We start from the raw sequence: 13,533 nt of genomic DNA, 5'->3' as shown, positions 1-13,533 counted from the left end.
TTAAAAATTTCTTGCAATTGACTTTCATGTATTCATGGAAGCTCCAAAATTATAATTATAATCAAGAAAAAATCTGATAGATTTTTGCCTAAGTTTCCAGGAATGCATTTGAGGAACTAAATGAAACAAAACTCTAATTAAGTTATAGTCATCTTTTAATAATAATTTATATATTTCTATCCCCAGAGTTAATTTAGCCATTTTTATATCAAAATGTATAATTAAGACTAGACTTTTTTTCATTAGTTCTTTTTATCGGTCTAATTATTGGAACTTTCTTGTTGCTGCCCTTACATTTACTTTGGTCTGACCAAATTTCCCACCAGTGTGAGGAGTTATGATTATTTAATGGCTACTCCAGATGGCATTTTCAGAAGAAAATTTTTTCTTATTATTTCATTTTTTTCAATTTTCATCAGCTGTTAACATTTCCAAAATTTCATCACAGACATTCTTTGGCAACTCTGTTTTATTAAGGGATTACTGGGTTTTATTGATAAATATAAGAAACTGTACAAGGAAAATCATTATATATACTTTAAAACAATGTAAAGGTAGGGTTTAAACTACCCACCTAACTTCTCCCCTCCTTAACACCTCTTAACATGTGCAGAAAGATTTAAGAAATATGAGTACTCTGTGCACATGTACACTCATACTTTTCATCACTTAGTGATTGACTTCAACTGCTGATGTCTATATATAATAAATGAAGATAAATTTATCTTCAAGTAATACTCTTGAGAAATGTTCATTTCTTTATTTCAAGGTGGAACCATGATGAAAAGATGTCTCTTGGAAGCCTTATCCATTCCAGACGAGGCTGAGGCATGCCCAGCTTGGGGTAGATTTCTAAAGAAACTGGTGGTGAGAGGCTAAGTTGAAGTTGGAAATTTTCACCTTACAGAAACTAAAGACAGCAAGGTGAGGAAAGTTGAAATTTGAAGTTCAAGAAGCAGGGAAGGGAGACCAGAAGATTACTAAAGCTAGAGGAGCCCATTTGGGTCTCAGAGTTGGAGAACAAGGTTAGAGATTCATGGCTGGGGAACAAGAGCCCAAGTGTCTGCAAGGTACAGTAGAAACATGCACTTTAAACCCCAAACCAAGCTCTTTGGTGTGGCTGCTAGAGAAGTCCAGGTCTTATTGGCTGAATACTCCAGGGCATTCCGTGAGCTGAGAATGACTCTGAGAGATGGAATCTGAAACACAAAGAGGGCCTCAGTCACTCATGCTGCTGGAGCCCTGGCTGCTCCTCCTTCCATGACTCCACCCCTTTCTGGCCCTGCCCTCTGGTGTGCAGCCCAGACTTCCTGACCTTGCTGGGTCTGTTTCCAGCCCTTACCACTCACTAGTACTGTTTGCTCCTTAGTCGGATGGGCTAAGGTGCTTTGTGTTCTTCTTCCTGTCCATATACGATTCCCTTATATCTATTCCCTGTCCCCTCCTGAAGCGTCACCTACTAACCATAATAGTTAAGGGAAGCTATGGTGCTATTACAAAGAGCCTCCAAAATTCAGTGGCTTAAAGAATCAAAGAAGTTTCTTTTCTCTTAGTATTGGTCTAAAGTAAGGGTTCTATATTCATAGGCAGCACTGCCTCATGGAGTCATTCAAGGACCCAGGTTCCTTCCACTTTGTAGCTCCCCAAACCCCTAGGGTAAGAATTCTTAACCTGGGGTTCATGGATAGAACTCAAGAGGTTCATGAACTTTGATGGAAAAAAAAATCACCATCATTTTAGCTAACCTTGCATGCATTTCCCATTGCTGCTGTGACAAATGGCTGCAAACTTAGTGGCTTTAAATAACACAGATTTATTCCCTTACAGTTCTGGAGGTCGGAAATCTTAAATCAGTTTCACTGGGATAAAGTCAAGGTATTGGCAAGGCTGTGTTCCTTCTGGAAGCTCTGGCAGTTAATCAATTTCCCTGTCTTTTCCTCCTTCTGTAGTCTTCCTTGCATTCCTTGGCTTGTGACTCTTCTTCCATCTTCAAAACCGGCAACATAGCATCCATCATCACATTGCCTTATCCTCCTCTATTGTCCAATCTCCCTCTGTTTTCCTCTTATAAGGACACTTGTGATAACATTTAGGCCCCACCTGAATAATCCAGGAGAATTTTCCCATCTCAAAATCCTTAACTTAATCACCTCTGCTATAAATTCCCTTTTGCCATGTAAGGTAACAGTCACAGGTTCTGGGATTCACACATGGATATCTTTGAGGGCTATTATACAGCCTATCACAAATATCTAATTGAAATTTAGCATTTCCTTACATTAGAAATGTAGACAACCTATAGTACTACTAGGAATACCTGGAACTTCATCACCAATAGAAATCACAGACAATAAATCTTCATTTGAATTGAAAAAAAAGAGAGAAATCACGAATATTTTCCATATTATATTACAGTTTTGCAGATATCTCAAATTTATGTAAGTCATTATACCTACCACCAAATCTTGTTAATGCATTACTAAAACTGTACATATAGTACTGTCTCGAAGATTTGTGGGTTTTTTGGTTTTGTTTTGTTTTGAGACACAGTCTCACTCTGTTGCCCAGGCAGGAGTGCGGTAGCATGATCTCAGCTCACATCAACCTCCGCCTCCTGGGTTTAAGCGATTCTCCCACCTCAGTCTCCCAAGTAGCTGGGATTACAGGTGCATGTCACCATGCCTAGCTAATTTTTTTGTATTTTTAGTAGAGACGGGATTTCACCATGTTGGCCAGGCTGGTCTCAAACTCCTGATCTCAAGTGATCTGCCAGTCTTGGCCTCCCAAACTGCTAGGATTACAGGTGTCAGCCACTGCGCCCAGCCAATACAAATGTTTTTTAAAAAATAATCTTATATATTTTACTTTATGCATTCAAAACTTAACTCTGAGACTTCATCAAGCTGGCATAAAACCCCTGCCCTAAAGCATTGTCCCCATCAGCATGGTTAATCCGAGGTTGAAGCCTTATCTGGCTCTGGCCTGAAGGAAGCAGGACAAGAGTATGGAAGAGGCCTACTCAATGTCTTTAGGCCTAGACATGAAGGACTACACATTATTTCTATTCACATTTTATTTTCAGGAACCTCAACATGCATCAGAATCCCCTGGAGGTCTTGTTAAAATGCATACTGTGAGCCCTGCCCCCAGAGTTTCTGATTCACTGAGTATGGGAATTCATATATCTAACAAGCTCTCAGGTGATGTTGATGTTTTGAGAACCACTGGTCTAGAGCATAGTCACATGGTCACAAATAACTGCAAATAATGCTAGCAAATGTGTCGCCAGGCAATTATGTTTAAATACACTGTAGCTGTACAGAGGGGCTCAAATGTAAGAACATGACAGAGGCCTTCAATGTGTCTGGCAACAACTTTATTACTGTGGAAGAAGTGGACAATGGATGTTGGTGGCCAGCTATTAGCCTTTGCCACAATGCCCTTCTGCCCTGACCTGACTTCCCATGACTTATGTAGAAATCTGGGGCTCCTCTCCAGATGCAGATGTGCAGGGTGCATTTGCACAAGGAAAGGAAAAGGGATCTTTGATCCCATTCTCCTAACTCTGAGTGGTTGGAAGTATCCAGGAACATCTCTTTTGAGGCTTTCTGGGTGTATATTCATTCTCCATGCTGTGGTCCCAGGAAGGTGTAGAAATATACAGTTCTTGAAGCAAGTTCAGTTATCCTTGTTGGGTGGTATGCCTGCATAGCATAAGTGGGAAAATCAGAATTCCACGTTGCTGTCATGAATATAGGAAAACTCAGTAATCACTTCGTGCAACAAAATAGTAAAAATAGTAAAGATGAATGGGTGCAGACTACCAATAAGACAATATAACATAACCAAGTGGGTTAATATTATTGTGGGCAGGCTTCTACCATTCCCAAGGAAAGCTCCGACATGGAGCTACTCTTTATATTAAGTATAAGGTATCTTGTACGATCTTCTCTTACAGAGTCCCATGTGCTGCGCAGGCACCACTCTGATTTAGCCAGATGATCTGTCTTGAGTGGCTGTGCTGAGTGCTACGGTATTGTAAACAGATTTCCAGGAATACCAACCTGGCAAAGATCACTGTGGAAGTCTGAGAAAGTTTGAAATCTTATCCTTCACATTGCCATCTACAAAATGTAGATTGTATCTTCAATCCTGAAGAAAAGGAAATTTTGCCTATCAGAAAAGAGCATGGGTTCTGAAGTAAGGCTACCTGAGTTCAAACTGTAGAAACTTGGGGGCTTGGGTGAATCTCCTAGAGCCTCAGTTTCTTCATCTCAAAAATTGGGAGAATTATACTAACCTTATAGCACATGCGTAGAGACTTTAATTGCACTGGTGAAAATGGCTAGCCCGATGGCAATCCATTGCAGAAACTCAATTGTCATCACTACTTTTCGTTTGCTCCTATCAATTTCTTGTTTGGGGAGAGTTTGGGTATGCCATCACTGCAAGTGGAAGCAGAGTAATAAGTTACTGAAATCAATGGTATAATAAAAAATGTATTTAGGGCAGCAGGGATTAACTATGAAAATAATAGCCTGGAATATAAGTATTAAGCCTAAATAATTAGTGGGGGGGAAGAAACTTGGGCTAGGTTCTAAAGGCATGGCTTACTAAGAAGGAAATATTATCTTTTTTCTCCTTGGGGTGTAAGTTATTTTCCTTAAGGACTTAGACGAGGACTGTAAGGCTGGGGCGTTCTATGAGATAAAGCCAGAGCTCTCCTTGCTCTTTCCTTAACCCAAATCTAATAGCTGGGCTTTGTCCGGAGAAACTTCATGAACTGTAATTGTAATTTCAAGAATCACTATTTACCAAGAGCCCTTGAAACCACTAATGAGAGAAATCTGGTCTTTTTGTACATCCTGTGATTTCCTTTCAGATCAATTAAAGTTCCCTATAAGAAATGGCAAACAGTTGTTTTGATTTGGATTGCAATGGCCCCAGACCAAAGGCTAGAAAGCACTCCTCTGTATACAGCTTGCTAGAAATAGACATATGAGAGGAAATTTCCCCAACAAGCTCTTTAAGTGCCTATGCTGGGAGGCTGATTAATTCAGGAGAGCAGAGTCCAGGAAAATGCTTTTCATTCCAGTTAAGTCCTTCTGGCTCTCTCTTCCTCCTCAATTCAAGGAGGTCTGAAGATGCATTTTCTAAAGCATCCGTTAGCTCTCTTATACGAGAGGAGTGTTAAGTCCCACAAAAGGAATGCAGACCATGGTTCCCTCAGGATGGCTTTTGCGCGGCCGGGGGATTTCTATCTTTCAGTGTCTCGAAAGGTGAGAAAATTCTGATTTCTGTAACATTGGAGATAAATTGGAGCAGACAGCTATCAGTGGTGGGAAATTGGAAAAAAAAAAAAAAAAAAAAAAGAAATGTGTCTGGGCAACACCATTTTCTGATCTGTATATTCTACCTAGGACAATCTCTCCTTAGTCACCCAGTTTGAGTAATAGTACTGGTCCTGGTGCTGCAGCAAAGCAGGGTTGTTTCATCTATTCTGCTCTCTGTGTTCCTTCTTGTGGGGGAGGGCAAGACTGTAAAATGATGGTGGGGATAGTAAATTTTTGTTATTTATGGCAGGGACCTTTCTATGGCCCTTGTGCTAAAAGCTCTCATTGGGAGAAGCCAGCAGCAAGGAGGAAAGTATTTTTTAGTATAGTTGTCATTTTCAGTGAATGGAATGTAGTTAAAAGGTCATAAATGCTGCCTCTATCTATTCACAGAGTAGTATCATCACAAGTGCCAATATTTCATATTGAAGTTAAAATCAATTAATTCTTTAAAATTTCCTGTTTTTGAGTAAGTGGCGACAACGGGGCTACCTTTCAGGGTTATATTAATTGTAGTATCTGCAATCTTTAGAGGCTCATTTAAAAATTACCATCCTGAGGATCAAAGTGGTGGCACGTGCTTCCCAAATTATCGAAAGCCGGTTTCATGTCTGGCTGTAAAAATACAAATCGGCCTTTTTTACTCAGTGTCGGCTCAGAGAGCAGCTGCTTATGATATAAAAAATATCACGGCTGGCTGGTTTACAGCATCTACTATAAATACAGGAGTATTTTATTCATCTGAAGAAAACCATGAATTGGATCAAGACAAGTTAGAAAAAAAGGCAGAAGTTTAGATTTTAGTGAGTGTCACAAAATGTGGACCAGGTGGAGGATTTGAGCCCTGAGCTGCTTTTCTGGCAGAAAACCCTCTCCCTCTCCACCCGTCTCCCGTCTCCCTTCCCCTGCCTCTTGGGACTCGCCAGTGCTACCATCTTCCCAAAGAATTAATCTTCTCCAATAGATATTGTGGCTGGGGGCCTGTGGGGAAAATGGGAGCCATTGTGATGTGTAGAATAATTGAAATCATGGAATTTCTGTATGATCAGACTACTAAAAGCCACTTGAGATATTATCCAGTAGAAACCCCTTCATGACAGAAGCACCATGTCAGAATTCCACAAACAAGGTGAACAGCCAATTGTATCTAAGGTCAGAAAAGTCACTAGATTATAAGGTGAGCCATTTCATGTCAGGATATTAGACTATTTGTATATTAGAATAAAGTGTGATTCTCTATAACTTCATTGCATTGGCTTTGCTGCACATAATTAGTGGTTTATTCATATTCTGCCTCATTCTATGAAGGGTTTGGGGCATTTTGCAAAAAATAAAATGTACACAGTAGCCAAAAAGAGAAAAAGAAAGAGTTGAGAGAATCAGGTAAAGAGATGATGAGGGTTAGAGAATCATACAGCCAGGAGTCAAATTCAAACCAGAAATGTACTTTATATGGTCATTTACAGTTGTTGAAGGTGGCCTGAAATATGGCTCTGTATTTCCTAACAATCAGAGTGTGTTTACTACACTGAAGTATAGGCTCCATGAGAGCAAAGATATGTGTCTGTTTTGTTCCCTGCTGTGTTCCCCAGGACCTAGACTAGTGACTGGCACTTAGCAGGTGCTCAATTAACATGCATTGAATGAATGTTGAATGAAAAAAGAAAATGCAATCAACTATAAGATTTCAAATATTTGGTAAGATTAAAAAGAGTAAATTGTTCTGAAGTAATTTCTGGAAAGCAAACTTGAGAGCCAATTCCTCTGAGTCCTCAAGTAGAGAACAGAAAGTCACGCAGTGAATGACATCCTTGACAATTTCCCCCACAATCGGTAAAAGAATGAATTTTCTCCACTATTTTTTGTAATGGTACTTGGCATCGGCAGAAGGTATAAGGCTGAAGTGCTGTTCAGTGGAAAGGAATTCTGCAAGATGACAAAGAATGAAATACAAGTCATTAAGGTCGTAACTCCAAGCTTTTTGAGGTACATGTATACATCCCCAGAGGGTTGTGTCTCTGCAGGAGATGAGCAAAGAGAAGATCTTATGGGGTGTGCAGCCACAGATTAAGCATGGCACATCATCCTAGGGTGTAAAATTTACTGGAAGATGGGAGGAGAGAGGGAAAGCAAGTAAATAGATTAGTTCACAATTTCAACCCTTGCTATTCAAACTGTGCATAGACCTTTATCCAGGTGCCTGGAGGCTTCTTAGAAATTCAGAATCTCAATCTCTCCCCAAGACCTACTGAACTGACACCAGCATTTTAGCAAGATACCCAGGAGATTCATATGCATCGAAGTTTGAGAAAAACCTATTTAAACCATTATTTGTAAATTCAAAGAGACATGAATCCATTGTGGAATAAAATGTACAGTTTACATAACTTTTAAAGATAATATGAGAAACTTGAGAGAAATTTCTCGCTATTAATTGGTGGTTTGGGGCCACACCTCTGGATGGCTGGAAAGATGTGAGAGCTCAGGATCTGTTGTCCTTAGTGTAAAGACGGGAGTGTTTGAGAAGCATTACTCTCATTTGTTGATGGCAAAAATGTAAACTTTTCAAGTACTTAAAAGATAACGCTGAAGTCCCCATCATCCTCCCTCCCACCCACTACCTCAAGTTTTTGTTTTGTATTTGTTGTTGTTGTTTTATTGAATGTAATTCAATAACACACTCTCTGGCCTGAATAATGTTCCATATTAGGTGATTGATGGTGGTTTCCTGACAAACTCACTCTCTAGAAACAAAAAATCTTGATTTGCAGCATTTGCCAATGACAATGGTGTAAATACTCTTACCATGGCCCATTTCAAGCTACCAAAGGTTTAACAACCAGCTCACAAAATTCCTCAATATTAGCAATCTCTAGCAAGCAGTTACCAGCCAGCTCCAACACATCATTGGTTTCAGATTCTTTTTCTGCTCTAGCTGCCTATCTCAGATCCATTGCAGCTTGTCAGCCTGCCATGGTCTAAGTACAATAACGCAGACAGAGTCTGGTAGGTACCAAGTACAATGGAATTAGTTTCTCATTATACTGTAATTAATATAGTCCAAGATCACATTCAATACTTGGCAGCCACACACACTTTTGGCTCATGATGAGTTTATAATAAATTAAAGGTCCTAAGACTCCCCCCAACCACCACTATACTAATGTTAATCTATGCCTCTTTCATACTGTTCTCGCAGAATTTAATTTTTAAACAAAAGTACACGCATTTACATGCATCCTTATTGCATTTAAGCTTGTTCATTTTAGCTGTTCATTGTAGCTTGCTGGGAGCCCTCTGAATTCTGAGTCTGCCACTGGCCACTGAATCTACTCATCTCTATCCTGCATCTCCTACAAACTTGCTGAGATTTCATCATAAGTGCTTATTATAGCCTTTGAGAAAAAGTAGAATAGGAAAGGGTTAAGGAGCAGGTCCTCACAATAGTCTTGAAGCTCTCCCTCAAAGATGACTTTCAAGATCAGCCAGAATTCATACACCTATTCTATCACTCAGACCATGTTCTTGGTTTCTAATCCACAAAAATGTCATGCTAGCCCTATTAAATACCTTGTTGAGATCCAGATACACAATATCTAAGGCATTCTTCTTATTGACAATTTTATTAACGGTATCCAATAAAAGGGAAAGGGGGATTGACGTTAGTTTTAGAAGGATTTCTTAATAATCATCACTTTCCATTTCAAGTGCTTCCAAATCAGCTAGTTAGTAATACACTTATAATTTTTCCAAGTACCAATGCCCAGCTCAATGACCCGATACTATGGTGTTTTTACTCATTACTGGAAGTATTTCACTATTGTGAAAATGAACATAAGATTATTCCCAGTCATAGGAAGAGAGGATGGAAGAGCAGGGAACTAGGCAGATACTGAAATCTTCAACCTGTGAGCAACAGAATGCCATGCCAATTCAGAGTCAGATTCCAGAGTCAGACTACCTAGCTCAAATCCTGGCTTCACCACCTACTAACTATATCTCTTTAGGCAAGTTCTTAACTTCTCTGTGCCTCTGTTCCCTCACCTGAAAAGTGAAGAGAGTTTTAGTTCATATCTTGTAAAGTTGTTATGAAGAATCAACCAGTCAACATATGTAAAACACGCAGGACCAGAGTCTAGCACCTAGTAAGTTCTATGTACGTGTTTGCTACTAGTACCATTGCCTTTTCAAGTTGGAAAATCCAGACGTGCCAATTCTCCAGCATCTCTTCCCTTCTCCATTATTTTCCTGGTAACCAATTGTGGTTCTATTATCTCATCTGCATGTTCTTTCAGTAACCCCAGATGTAACGTGCCCAGACTTTGACATTTTAACCCATTCAAAACAATTAGGGACTTTAAAAATATCACTTAGTATTTCTACATTTTATTCTTAAGTAGGTGAGGGCCTTGTATCAGAATACTGCTGAAGCCTCACATAAGACTTTGTCTTTGCTCTTCTTGCTCCTGTTTTAAGATGGCTTTTCTTAATGAAAACTGCAGAAGCAAAATAAAATTGAGATTTGGGGTAAGCTGTCAATAAGATTTCAGAGAAAAAAAAGAAATAAAAAAATTCTCAAAGTAGTGAAATTAGCCTTAAGAAGTAATTTAAAGATCTGGCTTCTAGTCTTGCTTTCTGACACAGCAGTTTGATTGTAGCAAATGACTTAACTTTTCTGGTTGCTGGGTCCTTATTTGTCAGAGAGAGGTATCTAGTAAGATATTGTCCATGCTTGCTCTGTCCAATGTGCTAGTAACTAGCCACATGTGCTATTGAATGCTTGAAATGTGGCTAGTATGAATTGAGATGGCAGTAAGTGCACAATACATATCGTATCTTGAAGACTTAATACCAAAAAGAATATAAACTATCTCATTAATATTGTTTATGTTGATTACATATGAAATGAGAATGTCTTGGATATATTGCATTAAATAGTATGTTATTAAAATCAGCTTTCTTTATTTTTTTCCACTTTTTAGAAAGTGGCTACTGGAAAATCATAAATTGCACATGTGGCTTGCATTGTGTTTCCATTGGCCAGTACTGTTCAATGGTCTCTTTCTGTCCCAACCATATTATTCTGTAATATTCTGATTGTATTGCATTGGTGGTATTTTCCAAAGTCTGAGATGTTTATCTGCGAGGTAGACACAGACAGCAAAATTTCTAGTGACGTTCTTGAATGATTTCCCTCCTTTACTGCAGCCTGGGCAGGTAAGACTGACCTAGTTCCTGAAGGTGAATTACTAAAACAATGTAGTAAAATCACTGTTGTGTTGTCCATTGCACAGAAATGTCAACTGCTCCTTACTGTAACTCATTCCTATCCCAACTTTCAAGAGAATGTAGTAAAGGCATTTACAATTTAAATTCTCAGTGAGGAATTGTTCAAATTACTTGAAAAATATCTTACAGTTTATATCCTGACTCTCATTCTGGATCACTTACAAGAGGAAGAAAAATTTGCACTTTCATGTTGGTAGCTTGAAAGCATTACAATGGTCCTAAAACAGATAGAAACCACTTATTTTTAGTGACACCTATAGAACACGTTCATTTCCCTTCCAGGTAATCTTACATGGCCAAAGTCAACTTATAGTGAAGAGGAATGTTTAGCTTTCTTTGCAAAGAAATTCCTGCCAAAACCAGTGAGGAAGTTAGTGGAGAAGATCAGTAACATCAAACAAGTTAAAACAACGCTGAGAATGAGAATGAAAGTGAGGATGAGGACAAGACTGTGTGTGTGTGTGTGTGTGTGTGTGTGTGTGTGTGTGTGTGTGTGTGTGTGTTTGTGTGTGCGTGTGTGTGTGTGAGAGAGAGAGAGAGGGAGAGAGAGAGATAAACTACACTTTAAAGAGCACTAAAATATCAAAACATACTAGAAACATACTCAAAATAATACAGATAGGTATAAACCTGAATTCTCAGGGGGCTAATCCAATGTCTTTGATTTATAATCCCAATAAAATAATTTGTTTAAATGTGAACTTCCATATTCAACTTACATGCCTGAGGTCACAGGACCTGAGACTTTGGGTTTATTGTTGACATTGTGAATGTGAAATCAAGATACTTTACATCCTGACTCTTAATAAATGCTTTTTCCTTAATTTACTTTAAGCCTGTTACCAAAATTTGCTGGACCCAGAGCATAGTAAAGTAGGACTATATTACAAAGAAGTAATACTTCCAAGAAGAGAGAAATGAAAAGCACAAACACAAAAACTGTCCTTTAAAACACTAGGACGTTAAGAATATTCTACAACGAACCTATACGTTTCTATTAAATCACCATCTTGACAACCAAAATGTATGCATCCAAATGCATAACAGACATTACATACTATTTTGGAATATTTTCACCCCTGTAGCTATGAATGATGAGTGTGCAGGGAGAAATAATGTCACAGCAGCCAGTAATATATAGGTTTGGGTCATAAAACAAAAAATCAAAACAGTTTCTTGGTTTCCCCAAATAGAAGGCATTCTGTTTTGCTTCTGGGTTGGGGTGAAAGTTAAAATGGAGAAGGGAATAGAAATAGAAAGCTAGGGTCCTGAAGACTGACTTTTTTGACTCAAAAATGTTGCCTTGAGCTACTCGAGGTCTTGCACATAAAATAAAATGGCTACACTGTTTTAATTGACATAGACTTGGCTAAGCTTGTCCTGTTTTCTGGGATTCCAATTCAATAAAGCCTTCCTGAAGAGCTGCAATGCTCTGAACATTAGCCACATAAAATGTCAACCAGGCCCTCCAACTCGCTGGGCTCACGTGCAGAGGGCCATTTGCTAGAGGTCAGAGCACACATATCAGCTCAGCAAATGCCCCGGGTAAAATACATTCTAGGTCCTGTTTATCCTTTGAGAACCGTTTGCCTTACATTATTTGCATGGGTGACTATCTTTGTCATAAAACCCTTTTTGTTTGCTTTCTGGAATCACTTCATCACCAGTGACAAACATTACAAAGCATTTTATGTGGATAGGATATCATCCTAGGAACTGGGGCTATAATGAGAAAGGAGACATAGGCTCAGCATTCAAGCAGCATATACTGCAGCTGGGGAGAGGATCAGTCAAGGCCCAAACAATATAAATAATAATATAAGTATGGAGTGGGAACAGACTTGCATCTCAGTGGGACTCAAATGTGTATGGGCTTGACCAGCAATGGGTTGGGTGGGCCTACAGGAAGCCTATTTACACGAGTATTGAACAGCTGCTTAAAAAAAAAAGTCCCCCCCAACAGAACTCAAACAGGCCAGGAAAAACATGCTCTTACCAGTAATAAAGCATAAGGGAATAATTTTCTGAGTGAAACCCAACAGCTATACTGTCTCTAGCCCAGCCCTAAGAAAACGTTGCTTAGATTCTAGAAAGCAAGCAAGCTGTAAGTAAACTTTTACTTTCACTAAAATTCTGTAGAACACCAGAGAAAGAGCATGCTTTGAGACTTTTCTAACAGAATATAACAAACAAGAACTATGGTAGCCATTATTGCTATTCTCCAAATATTTTCTGCTCTCATCTTATGGGCATAAAAATTGGATTGCTCTTCTTGGCGCCATTGTGTTTGGGTGAGCCTGGTGACTACTTCTGGCATGTAGCGGACATATGGAAGAGTAAGAAGTTTAAAGATCTAGGATTCTCATGTAAATCCCCACCAGAAAGCATCCATCCTCCATGAATGAGGCACTGAACAATCAAGTAGAGAAAATAAACCAGCCAGTTGGCATCAGTCAGCCTTTGTTGCTGGCCACCAGATTTAGTACAATGGAAGCAATGGAGTAGCCATGGTGGTAGAGATGGAGGTCACACATGGCCCAGGAAGACCCTTTTGCTGCCACCACCTGTTAGCAATATAGATCAATGCCGAGCCTCCAATATGGTACTTTTCCTTTAGGGGACTGACTGGCCACTTGGTAGCAGTCGATTTTGTTGAATCTCTTCCATCGTGGAAAATTCAGCAATTCATTCCCTCAGGAGTAGATACTAATTCCAAATGTGGGTTTGCCTTTTCTGCCTGCAGAGCCTCAGCCAGGTTTACTACCCAAGGACTTACATAGTGCCTGATTTACAAGGATATAATCCCACTTAACATAGCATCTGGCCAGGATGCTTCATTTTGTAGCACAGGAAGTGGGGGAGTAGGCGGGGATCATGGAATCCACTGGTTGTGGAATTGCCTGTTGAGGGC

This window comes from Rhinopithecus bieti, unplaced genomic scaffold (assembly GCF_001698545.2).
Source record: "Rhinopithecus bieti isolate Rb0 unplaced genomic scaffold, ASM169854v2 scaffold_25806, whole genome shotgun sequence".
In the NCBI taxonomy this organism is placed as follows: domain Eukaryota; kingdom Metazoa; phylum Chordata; class Mammalia; order Primates; family Cercopithecidae; genus Rhinopithecus; species Rhinopithecus bieti.
The sequence above is the reverse complement of the archived record's forward strand: the minus strand, read 5'-3'. Positions refer to the sequence as shown.